Below are 17,812 nucleotides of genomic sequence, written 5' to 3' on the forward strand. Positions count from 1 at the left end.
TATCAAATACACCAAGAGACTAAGGATCCAGTTTTTGCAAAGTGACTGAAATGCCTCTTCCCTCTTGCTTAACACATTTCTCTCCCCAGGCTCAGAAGACTGTTGTTTTTGACAAACTAGGCGGGCTGTGCTTGGGAGAAAAGAGTCAGCTAGATTATAAGAAACTGCAGATGAATTGTTTATTTTATCACTCCATTTATCTTTTCAGTGTTATTGTTCTGTCAAGTAATGGAGAGATGAAGAAGAGCTACATCACAGTTACGCTTTGACTCACAAACCAAGAAAGATGGGAAAGACGGGTGGCTATTTATGCTGCACCCATTACCAACTCTGTCCTTAAGAAGGAGCCTTTGTTCATTCTCCTTCATTTCTGGCTACTCACTAGGAAGGGCCAATGAAATGAAAATTTCCTCCAAGGTGATCTTTGGTATTGTTTTCTCTTTTTGTCCAGTTGGAAAGAAAAATAACCAAGTAGCACAATATAAGGTTTGTTTCCACCTGACTTACAAAATACTGTTGTTTTTTTCCCCTTCTCCAGAAACTTTCTTACTGCCCTACATCATTGCCATGGATTTCTTTGTTGCACTGTGGGAAACTCAGCCTCCACCAGCCTGATTCACTTAGGTAAGTACCACATTGCTTATTTGCTTTCCCACAAAGTTTATCAGCTAAGTTTTCATGAGGTGAGAAAAATCACTTGACAGATGCAACCAGGTTGCTTTTCGGGGAAAAATAAAAAAAAAAATCTAGTTTTCCACAAAAATTTTTCTGGGGCTTATTGACATGAGTTTAAACTTTTCTACAGCAAGGAGACAGAGGGATCTACCCAACCAAATCCAATCATATCTTTCCTTTGTCTGATTTGGAATACAGATATAATAACATGGATGCCACATGAACATCTTAGCTGCTGGCTGTTTTGCACTTTCTCTGCCTCTCTCCAAATCTCTTTCCCCATTTTCTGCTAATCTGTACTCTCTCCCCACCTCTCTCCCCAATCTCACCTGCTGCACTGGCCTAGCTCTCTAAGCATAGCTCTTCAAAAAACCCTGACCATCTCTATGGATCTGTAGAGTGATGAGGCAGATCTGGCTGTCAGAGGACTATTTGTCACAGCTACTGAACTTAGTTTGGAGTCAAATTAGTTTATCATATGGAGCTTTATGGATATTTGGAATGGGTTGCCAATCTACCTCAACAAATGTTAACTCTCATTTGCTGGGAGCCTGAGGAGATGGTGCCAGTAACATTGCAAGGTTCACAAATACAATACAACTTGTCATAACAAGTTCCTCTGGCAACATCTGTTAGCAGCCCGCAGAACTATGTAGCACTTAAGCCAGATGTAGCCATGATATATTTTTTTGCACTGAGCCGTAGCCGTTAGTACTCTCCCAGACATCAACATACATTATTTGCTGCTGGCCTCAGAAAACCTCACCATTTCTTTCAGAGAATATTTGCATTTCTCTGGCATCAGTCTATAATGCCATGCCAGCTACATCTCAGGGAACAGACTTTTCTGTTGACATCAAACTCAGATTTGTATCAAATTCCTTCAGACACTCCTGTCGATTCTTACCCAGCATCAGAGACTGGTTCCGGACATCATTGCTTCTAAATCAGTGGAGCTAATTTCTTACATGATCTCCTCCCATTTCCACCATCACTGCAAATCCTTAATAGCATTGCAACTAGGTTCACATACTGTATCCAACACTGGGCATGTTGATCTGGCACCACCAGGCAAGACTATATAAATGTAATTTTGGCTTCTGAGCTCATCAGTATAACCATTTCAATGCCTTATCACTGCTGATAGATTTACAGACACTAATCAAACCTCACTCAAGTAGTGAGGTAATATCAACATGACTAGTCTACCACAAATGTTTGTAAAGAGGGAAGATGGCAGATACAGGAGGAATTCTGTCCGCGTACCATCAGCATCTTGTTGCAAGTCTGAATTCCTTTATGCTTTTGGCATTCTACAACAGCCATGGATGAAAGAGGTAAACGCAAAGACAACTTCTACAGTGAAAATTACTTGTGAATATTTCTTCTGGGAGAAGAGAGCTGTCTATTAAGAGAAAAGAATCAAAGGAAGTTAATGCATGCCACAGATGTGCCATGCCCTTCCTCTAGCTTTAATAAGCTCAGTGGGTTTTTCCACTGAAACAGCAAGGGATTTTCCTGTCAGAGAGTAACAGATATCAGTAGATCTCCCACCATATCTAGACATTGCATCTCTTCCAATTTAAATGCTACATCAGTAGTTATTAAGACTGCATTGCAAAGAAATAAATCTAGGGAAAACCTTCTAGAGGGTGCTCTGGATTCTATTAAAGGATTGAATTTCTCACTATATTACACTTTTTCCATATGGCTGAAATCTGGAGCTGCATAGTACTGTGAATATGCTCATATACTGCTAGTGGCATAATCCCAGATGGTAACAAATGACCCTGTTCCAACAGCAATGTATAGATCTTTAAGACACTGACATTCAGCCATGCTCTAGGGATATTCCTTCCAAACAATGAATGACTGGCAGATAACAAAGTTTAACTTCTGCCTTCAGTTTTGTACATATTTTATGGCTAACACTGCTGAGTTACATCTTTGTTAAGTACTCAGCCTTGTAATAGTGTACAGATGACATGAGATACTCCCTTACCACCACCAAACAATCTCCTTTGGTCCACGGAGGTCAGCTGTGGAGCAGGCAGTGTGTCGCTATCTGTGTGTAAGGATACGCTCTGGCATGCTTGAAGTGAGCTGATAACGTCTTACCCCTGCTTAGGCCCTTCAGCTGCCTCTTGGGGAAGTGAGAAAGGCTGCCAAGCTCAAGATGTGCTGCATCCTGCAATTTGGCTTTACTGAGAAGTACAACCCCTCCCCCAAACTCACCCACGCACTTCTTCACCCCAAGAAGAGGTCATCACACAAAAAGGAGATAGGAGGGAAAGAGACTGCACACTTGACTATAGCTGCAAAAGAGAAAAGTCTAGAGCCCTCTTGAGATGTTGTGTAAAGAGAAAGCAATCTGGGCTGTCTCCATTTTTACAGAAAGACCTCTGTGCTCCTGCGGACTTCGTGGCCTGCCAGATGGAGACAGCTCCAAGTAACACTGAGCTCTTATTGCTGCAGAAAACCAAGGAGAACTATAACCCCAAATATTGCAGGTGTAGGAGGGAATGCTTGCTCAGATGATGATTCATGTCAGCATCTGAATAAATAAGGTCAGACAGCCAGAGATTATTCCAGTGAAAGGGAGTTGATTTGTTTGGGGGGCAGAAAGGAGTGGCTTTTTGTTTCATATCATTATAGCAAAAACCTACCCTGATCTGAATTTTTTTCAAGAAGTAGCTCTCATCTATTTTAATTAAGACCTCAGTTCAGCAAAACGTTTAACTGGCTGTAACCTACCTGTACTGGAATTGTTGTACCACATGCAGAAATCCTAAGGTTAGCATATGCATTATAGTCAGATTTAGGTAGCATTTTTATACTTACCCGCAACAGTTTTAAGGAACATATCACCACTACAGACCATCAGAAAAAAAAACTACTTGCCTGAAAGGGGTGAGAAAGGATTAATTAGTTAGTGCTCGTGCAGCACTGCAAAGACACAAACTGTGGGACTGTGCTATTAGCAGGAAAAAGATGCCAACAGGAAGCAGCATTGTTAAAGGCACGAGGACAAACAATGGCTTTGTTCTCAGATTTGTAAATGATTCTTCTGCTATTGAAAGGTGTTGGCCTTTCAGTCTAGGAGACTGAAATCCTCTTTCTTCACCCAAAAGAGCCTTCACAGGCTGTGCATACTTTCTCACACTCTCTCAGCCGTGTTCTTCACTATTAGCTTATAGATGCTAGACAGTAGTCCATTCTCCACAGCCCTTTTATTGCTTGGCCTCTGCTTCAACTGCCAAGAAGGGTGCCATTTAGACTCAATTGTTACGGTAGCTTTTACGATCTAGACATGGTGTCTAGGATCAGAGACTTCCTAGCAATTCTGTATATGCTGCTCCGCTGCCATCAGAGGAGAATGGCTCTCGGCTGCCAACCATGTGGGTAGAATTCAAAGCAGTGACCTACAGATGAAAGGCACCCCATCCCCAAATGGGCCAGCTGAGCCATCCAGCCACCAAATGCCAGGTCCTTACTGAATGAAACCATATTGTGATGTGATGCTCAGATGGGGAAAGAAAAAGAAAATTTAAAATATCTGTGGACAATGGCTCTCTAGAGCTCAGGCTGTGGACATCCAGACCTCACTTACATAATATTTCTATCATGCACCATCCTCCTGTCCAACTCCCCACCCCATGCCAAGGTGCTGGAGGGAGGTCCTGTTCTTATTTATGCAGCATGAATACAAAATCAGAGAGAGTGGCAGAAACTTTCCATGGAAAGGTATGGTGCCTTTGGCATGCTGAGGAAAACAGCAGTGCAAGAACAGCTTGTAAGTTAGGGGGAAGAGAAGGATTAGAGAAATTTGAATAACTACTTCCAAGCATTTCCTCAAAAAAAAGAAAGAAGACTGGAGCCCTTTAAACCCAAGACTCGCACAGAAAAAAAAAAAAAAAAACTTCAGCCGAGCTAAACATCCTTTTCCCCTATTTGTTATATTGCTGACTTTGACAAGCGGAATCATTTATTACATCACTGTCCTTAACTCCTGCCACACATATGGTCCCTGCCCTCCCTCCTTGCTAAACAAAGGCCAACCAAAGAAGGTGATTTTGTCACCTGGAGTCAATTTATGCTGGTCTACGCTGTGCTGTGACGCCATGCTGGGGTGGGACCTTTTCAGATGTCGGGATGATAGGAGAAAGAACAATGAAGCAGCAGAGTATGTGTGGCGGGTGGCCGAGTCATCCTATCACCATGTATTTGTGTAGTTTCTTTTAGTGCCATCCAATCTTTCCTTCTGTCCCTAAATGGCCTGTGTTGAAAATGTCCCTGCTTACAGTTGCTCAACTGGAATGAGGACAAATTGTTTGCAGTGGCCCCCTTCCAAATGCTTGTGCTGTAACTTTTGTCTTGACTAGTCTCTGGAGATATCTCTAGAGTGAGTTTCCTATGACTCGTTTGCGCTACCCCAAAGTCACGTCGGGTTTTCTTCCTCTACTCTTTAAACTTTGTAGCAGGAATCTTGTTTCAAACACATCACAGAGAAAGCCAGAGCAGGCAGTGCCTCAATGCAGTTATGTCACAAGTTCTCCAGTGAATTATAAGTGAGGGGGATGGGTCTCGAGGGTGCATGAGGTTACAAAGTGGTGCTAGCAGGCAAAGGGATGCACAAGCAGAAAAAGCACAGCCACATCAAGCAGCTTTGAGTTATTAAGTACAAGTGTTACTAGGAATGCTTCACCATCACTGCTAATATGTCGTCCACTTTTGTGGGTAGAAAGCCTAGTCCCTGGACCCTCCAGGCTGCATTGATTCAGCTCTGAAGGGGGTGGTGAAGGTACTCTTCCTCTTCATGTTCACATGTGAATTAGTCCAGGATGAGAAGTCAGCAAGAAAATACGTTAACAGAGGCTGAAGAACTAAGCCAAGAAAGGAAGCATTTGTAATTCTAAAAACCATTGGATGAAGTTTTGCACATAAACTCATTTAATAGACATTGCAGAATAAAAGGTTCATTTCCCTTCCTCTTACATGGATGAACTATTAGACATACATATATCGATAATATTTGCCTAGGATAACTCAATTGCTCTTGTATTTTTAATGTACATTAAATATTAGTTATTCATCAAAAGTGCAATGTGCTTTTAGAGAGAAAAAATGGAGTTAATGCTATGATAAGGTGCCCTTCAACTCCCTAAAAGCAGGAAACAAGGCCTTTTGCAGAAGTTGGTCAGAAAATCCCCATAGCGAGGGAGAGCCAGGCCAGGAGATGTCTGTGATTCCTCATGGAGTACCTGGACATACAAGGTCAAAGAATTATAGAATGGCTTGGGTTGGAAGAGACCTCAAGGATCATCAGGTTCCAACCCCCCTGCCATATGCAAGGCCACCAATCTCCATACCTAATACTAGACCAGGCTGCCCAGGGCCCCATTCAACCTGTCTTTGAACACCTCCAGGGACGGGGCATCCACAGCCTCTCTGGGCAGCTGTTCCAGCACTTCACCACTCTCATAGAATGTCCCCCTGATATCCAACCTAAATCTTCCCTCCCTCAACTTAAAACTATTTCCCCTTGTCCTGCTGTTATCTACATTTTCAAAGAGTTGATTCCTCTCCTGTTTATAGGCTCCCTTTAGGTACTGAAAGGCTGCAATGAAACCACCCTGCAGCCTTCTTTTCTCCTGGCTAAACAAGCCCAGCTCCCTCAGCCTGTCTTCAGAGGGGAGGTGATCCAGCCCTCTAATCATCTTTGCAGCCCTCCTCTGGACCCTCTCCAACAGCTCTGTCTTTCTCGTACTGGGGGCCACAATCTAGAGGCAGTACTCCACATGGGGCCTCACAAGGGAAGAGTAGAGAGGGACAATCACCTCCCTGTCCCTGCTGGCCACTCTTCTGATGAAACCCAGGATACCATTTGCAAAGGTCCATGATGGAGACAAACACAGGTGCCCATAGGTCCCTTTCATTCCATGGCTGGCAGTACCTAGCCAGTACAAAGACCCAGTGCAGGTCCCTCAGCGTGAATTTTCCTGGCGCAGCCTTCTCACACTCCCAGGACCTCAGGGGGGTCCTCACACAGTGCTTTTTGTTTTGTGACAAATGGGAGTAGGGAGATTAAAAAACAAAACAAAACAAAAAAAAAAAAAAAAAAAAAAAAAAAAAACCTCATGGTATTATTTAGTTTTATAGGTTGTGCACCACATTGCAATTGCTTCCCCCAGACTGTCACCTAACTTCTAGAAAAGTAATCTCTGCAGTGAACCTATCCCTGTATTTCTGAGATGTTATAGGATGGAAGTGAACAGAGCACGGTCAGACTGGGAATTCCAGACAGTAGGGGTTGCTCAGTGTTTCCAGACTTAGCAAATAGGATTTCATCTGACTTTACCATTATTCTGAGGAAATAATAATTAATTAAAAAAAAAAAAAAAGGCAGAAATTTTATTTTACTTTATTATTTTATTTTTATACAATTTAATTTTTAACCAAAGAAAGCAGAATCACACCATGTCACTGCCTTCAGTTAGTCAGCTGAATGATTGCTTCCAGTGCATTTGGGATCTCACAAACACCAAGACTACTTTGGTTTTCATTAGCACTAGAGGGGAAAAATAAACAGGCTGGGCTCATGGTTTATAATTGCATATGTAATTACCACTTTAAGACCACTATTAGCAATACAAATTAACTCACTGCCCTTTTTATCATCTCTGCAGTGCCTCACAGAGTGCATGTAAGCTGTCTCTTCGGGCAGCCAGATTCTAATCTCAGATGTGTAGAAAACAGCCCAACATACCTCTAAAAATGGTCTTCCCTGTTTGTAAACATAGTGCTCAGCAGTTGGAGCCATCCCTTGAAGTTTGTCATTCAGCTAGAAACAGAATCTGTCCAGGCCACTGTTTGGGCCAAATCCTGCTGGTAAGAATTGTGTACCAGAGTAACTTTTTCAGTTACTCCTAGTTTGCTTTGAGTATACCAAAGAGCCAGTGGGAAGAGGTCTGCCGACATGAGGAAGGCAGAGCTTGCTCTAAGCATAATCACTTTCTTCCATATAAGTAGTAGGGATGATGAAGAGCATATTGTCAATAAAACACAGAGGTTATTTACAATTCAACTTCTAAAAGCTGCCATAAAGCAGTGAATAGCAACGAATAATTCCAAAGCCATTCTACTTGGTTTTGGTTTCTACTTTATTTTCCCAGAGCTCGTGTTTTCAAAGGGACAAAGCAGAGACACCCAGAGGAAAGGAAGTCTGATTCTAAGAAACTGTAAAAAGAAATGCATGGCCACAGATCAGGGAATAATTTTATGTCTCATATGTTTTCTGACCCTACGAAGAGCAACTTTAAAATTTTGCTCTCCCCCTCAGAGCAAACTCCAGAGTTTACAAAATAAGATTGGGAAGGATCCTGAAAAGGAAAATCCATAACAAACTGTTGGTCACTGAGGCCAGAAGGACCCCTTGCCCACCCCTCTGTGTGTGACAGGATTGATTTAATTATTCTATAACTGTTCCTGTAGATGGGCGTCTGGCCTTGAATAACTCCAACGACAGCGATTGTCCAACGGCTCTTGGCAGCTTGTCCAACTGCCAAACACTTCTTCCAGAGCTTTGCCTAATATTTAACCTAAAACCTCCCTTCTGCTTCAGCCAATTATTATTTGTCTCATCCTTGTTGACTAATGAGAATAATTGATTCTTGTCCTCTTTATAACATTCCTTTATGTCTCCCGTTATTATGTTCCCCACACTCTTCTTCCCTTTAGGCTAAAGGTGCCAAGTTATCTTAACCTTTCCTCTTAGATCTGAATGCCAAATTTCTTACTATCTTTCTTACACTCCTCTGAATTCTTTGGTTTTTCCACGTTTCTTCATACAGAATTGAACACAGTCACTCCAGTTATGCTTTAACCAGTGCCAAGCAGAGCGCAATAATTACTTCAGTAACCTTACTGACCCCATCTAATAACAAAGGCAAAATGCAGCATGTAATTAAAATCCAAAAAAAATAACTATTTTTAAAAGCTAATTGCCTTAACAATCAGAACATTCTACAGCTCAGAGAACACACACTAAAGAATTTAAAGGTTATTGTTCATTCAAAACATCTTTTTCAATTATATTCCATATATTGTATTCCAGGCTATGTGCAGTTTTACTCCTATTAGGAACGGTCTGTACTGTGTCTCTCACACTCCCTCCCCCTCTTTATTTCCTGCAGATTTAACCCTAACGGCTCAATGGGACCCTGTCTACACTAGGGATATTTACTGAGGATTTCCCATTGACTGTTGCAAGAACTTTCTCCAGCTCCACCAGTATGGCACAGCACAAAACTTCCACTCAAGGCTTTGAATCCTTTAGGCTATTGCTACTTCTTCCAGTCTTACTAACGCCAGTGAAACAGAGCCAATAGTGAGGCATTTCTGGAAAGTTTCCTTTACACAGAGATAGTTTTCATCTCCTTGGCCAAGTCTGTAGTAGGCTACCTTCAACAATCCCCTGCTCTCTGTTCACTAGCTAGTCTCTTAAAAGTTCCTCTGTCCCGCAGTGAGCTGCACTCTCTTCACATTCATTGACACTGTACACGTAGTTACATAGCGTTATGAGCACATACAACTGCCTTTCAGTTCTTATCTCTTCAGGAATGGAAATTCTTGTCAAATCCTAGCATAGGTCATGCAACCTTACTACCATTCTGCTGACAGCAGCTATTCTTGGAAATACATGAATTTCTGGAATCCCCAAAACCAAAGAGCTTTGGCTCCATGAACAGGAATGGCAAACTCAAACTGCAAACCCACTTGACTAAGCAGAGGCGTTTAATTAAATCATCTTTCTATTACACTGATAAACAATCAGATATGACTGTTGTCAGTAGATGTAAAAGTTTCTATTCTTGTTCCTCCACAGCACCTTAATTAAATTACAATTGTTGCGTTGGAAAACACATCTGTGAGAACCTTCAAGTAGAAAACATCAAAAAATATTCCTAGCAAAAAAGAAATCAATTAATAGTGCAATATTTCTTGGTAGACAGAACAAAAAATAGTTGGATTAAGAGTGCAGTAGAGAAGATTAAGGTTTGACATATGGAATATCTAATAGAGAAGCACTAAAAAATATTGACTGGGAAAGGAAGGGAGTCTACAGTACTGATTATCTTCTAGTACAACTGAAACGCACTGCCTCAGAAGTGATATAGACATAACTGATTCTACCTTGATCCAAACCAAAGACTGAAGATCTGTTGAGAAGCCTTTCAGCTCTGTTTCCCTATGGCACTACTTTGTTGAAAATTTCTAAAGAATGAAGTAAAGTCCTGTTCTCATTTACATGCATTTGAGCCTCTTATATTCCATAAAGGTTTCATATTTACAAGTGAGATCAGAATTTGGCTCCTTATAATAACACATTGTAAAGAGCCAGAAATTTCTCTAGAAAAACAGAAAAGCAAAGTTCTGTGTTGTATACGTCTCACCCCTTAACCAATACATATCATAGATGGCAAAATAATCACTGTTTTTTATGGCAAGATCTTGTTCAAGCATGTGTCTGCATAAAACTCCTTCATATATCTAAGTAGAGTAACACGTCTGTACATCCTCCACTTAGAACAGAGGTGGCTCTGGAGATCCAAACAAAATCAAATACTACCTGCAAATATATAGTGCACAACCAGGCATTGGTTGGAGTCCAGGCAAACACGAATTTACAAGAGAAAATGCGACTGCATGGCTCTTTGGCAGTTTCATATGTTCTTTCTTCCTTATTACAACGCTCTAGAGAGTAATTAAATTTCATAGCTCAGCATTTCCTTTTCTTCCTTACCTTGAAAGATTTGCACACATTTTTATAACCAGATTAAAAATTTGCCAACTGGCTTTTTGAACAATTCTCAGTGCTTTCAGAATAGTTGTTCATAAAACCTTACATAAGATTCCATTTCAGGGACTGACTCCTTTCCCAAGAAAGTAAAGCTCTACCTTCTCAGAAGCAGAAAGGTACTGATTAAAACATGTTAGGGTACAAAATCTCCTTTGTATGACACTAGCAAATTCCGCAGTAAGACTCAAAGCCTGTTTAGGTCAGTTAGAGGCTTGCCATTAACAAAGTGAGTTTTGGGACAGGTCCTTAAAGGACAGGAAAGCCACCATGCACACCACAGTTCTTAGGAAAATCACTGAGGTCACCAGAGGTTTATTGACTTCAGCAGATCACTGAGGTCAACAGATGCTCAAAGGAACAAAAATTTGCACTGATCCAAAGCTATCAGAGAAATGAGTAAGATGATGGGAAGACTGAAAAGAGCATGTCTTGCCCACATGTCATTCATCTGCTGGCTGCCAGTGCTGCAGCAACTGGAAAAGCCAATCAGGCATCCTGGCTGAGCCGTGCTGTGCTTTACAAGCGACTAAAGAGGTCAGCACTCCCACATCCTGTAGAAACGGTTGCATGATGTGGTTACTACTTTTAAAATAAATTTAAGATTCCATCCCCTAACTCACACAAAAGCTAACTAACAAAAATAGGGGGTTTTTTGTGTTTTTTTTTTTATTATTTTTTTTTTAATGATGTACAAATTAGTATTATAAAATAAATTAAGTAAATATTTCCCTTGGCAAGGAAATATAAAATAGCTCATTCTCTTAACATGCAAGTTTTATGTTTACAAAGCATACAGCATCCCACATTTCCATAATGTGTTAGTAGCAGGAAACATTTTTAGCTCCGATGACTTAAACAAAGCTGGAGTTAGCGTCTGCAGCACCCTTAAGCTATATGTCACAGTCTTCACAGTACTGAAACAAAACACAGGGCAGTAACCACATTAAGGTTTAGTGTTTAGAAACACAGAAGGTTTAACACTTGGCAAGCCAGAATTCCCCTATGACCTAAAGACATGGAGATCGTGACCTGAGAATTAAGCGCTGTGTTAAGCGGCCAAGCTGTCTCCCTAAAGAAAAGACAAAAATAGCAAAAGACAAGCTGAGCCATGGGGCTGGCATATGTCAGGTGTGCCCAGGCCCAACTCACAGAAGATCTGTGGCCGCATGGGGACAACCCTGACCTAGTCCAGCCTTTCCAGGCAGGGCTTCCTAAGTAGGAGGATTTTCAGGGGTGCTCAACACTCGTTGTCCCCACTGCCCTCTGAGGGAATGGGAGCTTTAAGCTAACATGCTGCCAGGACACCAGAAGAAAAAAATTCACTTTTCTCCAACTGGAATTGGAAAGATTCCAGCATTAGAAGGAGGAAAAGAGAGAAAGTTAAATGACTACTCCGCATATTTCCTCTCACCCTCCCTCCCTTTCTCTAAGGGCTCCTCCTTTGCAGGTGCCACAGTCCTGGTGATAGAGGAAAAAGAGGAGGAGAAGAGGAAATTCAAAAAATGAAGTGAAGTTCTTGAATTAAATGTTTAAAGATAGGTCTTTGTTTAAAGTAAGGCCTGCAAGGCAGAGAAGTTGGTTTGCGAAAGAGGAAGGTCAGCAGAGAGGCAACTCCAAACATCAGAGATGAAGAGGAGGCATGCAGTGAAAAGAGGGGAGTGTGAAACAGCTGCCTGGGGGAGCTTAAAAGGGATGCTCAGCATGCTCAAAACACTCTAATTTTGCCACGGCAGATCTTCTTGTGCCAAATTCCCACACAGAAAAATCCCAAGGACATCAAACTGACCTGGGTATCATTGATTTTACTTCTCTTGCTTTCTTTCTTCACTGCAAGCCAGATTTAGCTTGTAAACAGGTTTTCTTTTTTAGAGTATATATTTTATTCTTTATAAGATATTTTTAATAGTTGGTCAATATGAAGTTTCCCCTTGAAGTTACTACACAGTTCCTGCTGGATTAAAACTGGATATTTCTACATTTATTGGTAAATTGCCAAATGCTGTTACAAGGAACACTCAATTGTAATGAACTTTCAGTCAGGGTCCCAGGGTGCTCATCAGAGAGATGTACGTGTGTATATATATATATATTTTAAATTAGGCAACAGAAGAATCCCGTGCTGCACTAGATCTGCTTAAAAAGCAGAATTTCCAATCTGGAGGGAATTCTTATATATTTCAACTTTAATTTCCGTCCTAAAACAGGCCAAGAAATCAAAATATCAATGAAATAAATTGGTGGAACTCAGAGTTCAGAATAATTTAGGTTTGGAAATGTATATAAACTAAATGCTGATGCTTTCAATTGAAAATATAATGGTCCCAGGTTGAAAAGTCCTGGAATATGATCCTCATCTTACATGGATAGAAATCAAGAATAATTCTGCTAGAAGTCCATGAAGTTACACTGCTGTAAGCCTTCACATGGGTAATAAAAATACTCAGAGTTATAAGTACTTTGTAAAGCCAAGTACTTTGGAAAGTGCAACTCTTTCAAGTTTCAGGGCACAAAGCAACTTTGGAATTAGGAGGAAAGTTTCACGGCTCATCCCCAGTGCTCCAGCACTGAAGGCCAGGCAGCCACAGCCTCACAGGGGCCATGGGGAGCGTGGCTGATGGCTGCTCAGGCTAAACATGGGAGCAGCTATGGTCTCTTTTATTTAGCAGAAGCTGGAAACCTGCCCCCAGTTGCAAGTGGGATAGTAGACACAGCTCAGGGGCAGGGTCCACGCTGTCTACTGGGCTCTTCACATTGCTGGTAGACCCAGGCAAAAGGCAGCAGTCTGCTCTGCAGTGTTCTGTGCACGCAGAAAAGTACTGGTAAATACTGGCTGGCAGAGGTAGCTCTGGCAACAAAGCCCCAAAGAAAGCAGAGACAAACTGTCTGTGCACTGTGCTGAACACAGAGGGCTTGGACATGTGAGCAGAGAAACTCTCTCTGGATGCTTGACTCCCCTTTGGGATCCAGGAAACAAGAATTTAGATATATTCATTGTGAGAGATATGAAGTGCCGCCAAAGAAGGATGCCATTCCACTATCAGCTGCTTCTTTTACTGAAGACAATTCAAAAGCCTCCTCCTGCTTGGTGGTTTTTTTTTTTTCCTATTTGTTTTTTAAACAAGATTCTTTCAAAAGGCTATAGCCTTCAGGCCGCGAGCTAATCTTTAACTACCCACTTAATTTTTCTGAGCCATCTGGCATCAACCATTGTTGGAAGCAGTTGCTTTGTTAAAAAAAAAAAAACCAAAACACATGGATGTTCCCCTGCAGAGTTGTTTCCACAGTATACTTGGGGATTGCTGGAGCTCTGGTTAAGGCAAGCAGCCATCTGCATCAGCAGAGAACCGATGCCACCAAAATCACCAGCTGGTTTAACCTCTCTGAATATGACTACAGCTGCTGTTCGTAGAGCCTTCTGAAGGCCCGGTCTGCAGGCACTTATTTAGGGTCCTCACTCAGGGATTAATTCATGGATCTTATTTGAGATCACAATCGGATCATTTGAAATATGCTAATGGCTTAAGTGTTAGACCAGAAAATAAGAGGAAAAATTTGGGGAAATCAAATTTTAGATTTTTTTTCTAAGGAATTTAAAAAATGAAAACCCAATAGTGAAAGAACAAACACTGCATTTTCCATAGAAGCTAACATACCAGTCCAAGCAAGAATGCAGAAACCAACAAACCAATAATTTTCAAGATAATTTCAGAACCAAGCTGAAACAAGTAGCAAAGCATCTTGAAGAAAGCAGTTTTGAAGTGATCTGCCCCTGATTAATCTCTATCAGTCACCATCTGAGCGAGAGAACACAGAGGAAGGGTCAGTCAAAATTCCCATGCATTGTTCATTCCTGCCTCATTTCCAGCAGCCAGCTTCCTGATCTGTCCCCATCCTACAGCGTCCTCCAGCCCACACAGCAATTGCTGTAAAGTCAAGCACAGTAACACAACAACAACAACAACATTTAATGTCTTTGAAATCTCCCACAAAATATGGCCAGCTTTTTCCACACAATTCTACCAAAACTTCACAAATCTCAGTCTAGTGTCTCAACTATAATATTATTTCTCCTGCCTAGAATAGGAAATAGCATCCATTTCAGGAATTGTTGAGAACGCTGAAAAATCCAGAACTAACAAAATGTAATGTAATCAGAACCAAAAGAAAAAAAAAAAATTCCAACTTCACAAACCATCTGATTGGAGCCAAAATTCAAGGCAATGATATTTACTGAAGAAAGGGAAAGTCTGACCTAATCTCACCCAAAACTTAACCACAGTGTCTGGACTCAGCAGGGTCAGGTTATTTTCCCGTAGTATCAACACTGCATCTGGAACTGGGAGAAATCATGACTGTCAAAGATGGCACTAATTTTCATTCCATTTTCAGTACAACTTTCACATCAAAGTAATCATTACACTTCAATAAAATTGTTTGATCTTTTCGATGCTCAGCTGAATTGAATCATCATATCTTCCTAGCCATGCGCAAATGAGAACTTAAATTCAGAATGCCTGTTGCTGAAGAGATTGCTCGCTATATTTACTCCAGTTTACTCAGAAAGCAGAATTTACTCTGCTGAAAACAAAAGAAATGTTGTTTAAACGTATGACAAGATATATGCATAAAACATGAACTTAACCAAATACATACAACAATCTTCACAGCAACCTAATGAGTACCAGAAGTGAACTCGATGCAATACAGCAATGACAACCCAACCTGGTAGATACATTATGCAGACCCGTTTCAGAGATAGGTTTCAAGAAATAAAATCATCTGATAAAAAAAAAAAAAAAGTATATGGGGAGGGCAAAAAATGAGGTGTGCATGGAACAAATGGAGATAGCATTAGAGAATGAACACAACATAAATCCACTAATAATTTGCTAAAAAAACAAAAAAAAAACAAAAAAAAAAATCTTGCAGGTTTACATTCTGAATTCTCTAAGCCAGCAGTTCCTGAGCTGTGATGTGCAAACTACCAGCAGCTAACAAATCTTTGGTTGTTGCCTGCTGTTGTGGCTGGCTATCATCTTTCTTGTCCCAGATGTTACATCACACTGAAGTTGTATTTAATAGATGTCAGACTAACAAAAACAACCGCTACCATTGCTACAGAGATATTTACAGAACTGCTCATGGAAAGTGAATCAGATCAAAGAGCTGAGAGCAAAAACTTGCTTTACCTCTCTATCTATACAGAGTGGTCCATATTAAAAAAAAATTAAATTAAAAAACATCTCTTTTGTCTGTTCAAAAATTCATGTTTGCAAAATTTGCATCAGCAAGCTTGAGCAGTCAACTGGAGACCAAACCGCAGCTGATATATCAGTCAACACAACATTTAAAAGGAGTTCACAAAGGAAAAAAGTAATTTTGTCTCCTGGCTTAGAGAAATTCCTGGCAAAAGCAAAAACTATGCTCGACCCCCAAATAACCAAACTCCCATCCATTGCATATGGAAATTATTCTGCCACCATTTTATTGCTCTAGCAGAGGTGGTGCATGGCCCTTTGGAAGCCTTGGCTCTTCTCAAAGGCTATTATTTTAAACATTTTCGTACTGGGAGCTGCATGAAGCTGGCAATTTTGGAATTAGAGTGCAGTGTGGAGAATGTCACTTTGAAATTATTTAGCTCAGTTCATTTCCTTTTCAAGCGCAATAGAAAGCAGATGGAGCAGGGAGGGCCAACATGCCACAGAAGAACTCTCCAGGCCTTGGCCAGTGCTCTCCTCCTCAAGACTAATAGAGAGGTCACCAAATCCTCACAGAGTTATTATCCATTAGAAGTACATGCTAGAATTCAGCTATAGTCCTGGGTCCTGGTCTTTGGAACAAGATGCCTCACTCCTAGGTTTATGTTACATACTGAACGTGAGACCTAAATTGCCAACAAGGTCACCAGGGACACAAAACTCATGCCGTAAGAGCAGTGCAGAGAAGCTGAAGAGAGGTCAGAAGAGCACAGCTGGAAGATTAAGTGCTTTGGGATAGAGAGTCATGATAGAGAAAAAGGTCTAAACACTTGTCCACTATGAAGGAAAGGGTGCTACCAAAAGACAGCTTTGCCATATGCAGCAAGAGTTAGACAAGAGATTGTAAGCTTGATTAGCATCAAGGATGTGTTGAGGTCAAATACGAGCGGAGAAAAAAAATAAGCACAAGAGAAGTGAAGCACTGCAGCCTCTGTTTGTAGTTGATTCTGCATCACAGGAAGTGTCTATGAGGAGTTACAGGAATTTCTCCCAGGCACACTCCAGCAAAGTGTGATCTTGCGTAGAATGAGGGGACGACATCCAGGGATCCTCTCCAGCATATCTCTTGAATACTTTAACAGAGCCTGTTAGAGCTTGTGCTTCATGTCTCTGATACAGAGAAAGAGGGGTTGCCAAAGGAAAGTAATTACACGAGAAACAAATCCAAGTGCTGGACGTGCCATAAGTTCTAACAGAGACATTGGGACTTAGAAGGTCCAACCCATTCTCTGTTGAGACATCAGGAGAATTATTCTTCTCTCATTGTCTCCCTCTGCATTGTGACGGTATTCAGAACATGTAATGCACAGCTTCATGTCTCACTGTGCAGGACTACATGCATCAAACAACAACTAGAGTGAGCTCCAGCCCACAGACATGGATTCTGAACCTACTCACGCACATCTCCAGTTTGATCCACACACTGTGCTCAACCCTTGTTTTTCTCCCAGAATTAAAAAGCGCATTACAAGCAGGTCATACTTTCAGCTTTCTGGCAACTGTTGTCCAATAGGCAGACAACAGGATTCTGATCACTGCTTCTACTGCTTTCATCACAGATGAACCTGTTCCTCATATTCGTACTTATAGCCTTGGGTACTATTTCACTCAGAAAATACTACAGATACAAAGATCACAATAACACCATTTGATAGAGCAAATTCTCAACTACAAAACACTACTTACAGAGTCACCAATAGCTATACATTTTTGCCAGTGATGAACAAGAACCTACATGCCACACAAAACCACTGTTGCTACTGCTGAAACAAACCATCCACCATCTCAATGTGTTCATATTCATTCTTTGATCTCAATAAACATCCAGTAAGCATCAGTGAATGCCAATTAGTGCAATGTTTTCTTCATAGAGGAATGTGACACCTTTGCTTCATATGCACTTCTATGTCAGACACCATTTTGTCATCAGACTGCCCCTCTGCTGCCATCTATTGCATGGCCACAAAACATAACAGAATATTGTTGGGAAGGTTCAACCTCTACTCCATACCACCAACAT

At 41.1% G+C, this 17,812-nt stretch overlaps 1 long non-coding RNA gene across 2 annotated transcripts in view; it reads left to right on the forward strand.

Annotated features, from left to right (window-relative positions):
* LOC125694348 (uncharacterized) overlaps nt 1-15,306 on the forward strand; it is a 38,718-nt gene extending 23,412 nt beyond the window's left edge. For both annotated transcript variants that reach the window (XR_007377512.1, XR_007377511.1), the window contains 2 exons: nt 539-624; nt 8,868-15,306. This is a non-coding gene — a long non-coding RNA (uncharacterized LOC125694348). The remainder of the gene's footprint in view (nt 1-538; nt 625-8,867) is intronic.
* The last annotated feature ends 2,506 nt before the right edge of the window (nt 15,307-17,812 follow it).

This window comes from Lagopus muta, chromosome 6 (assembly GCF_023343835.1).
Source record: "Lagopus muta isolate bLagMut1 chromosome 6, bLagMut1 primary, whole genome shotgun sequence".
Taxonomy (NCBI): domain Eukaryota; kingdom Metazoa; phylum Chordata; class Aves; order Galliformes; family Phasianidae; genus Lagopus; species Lagopus muta.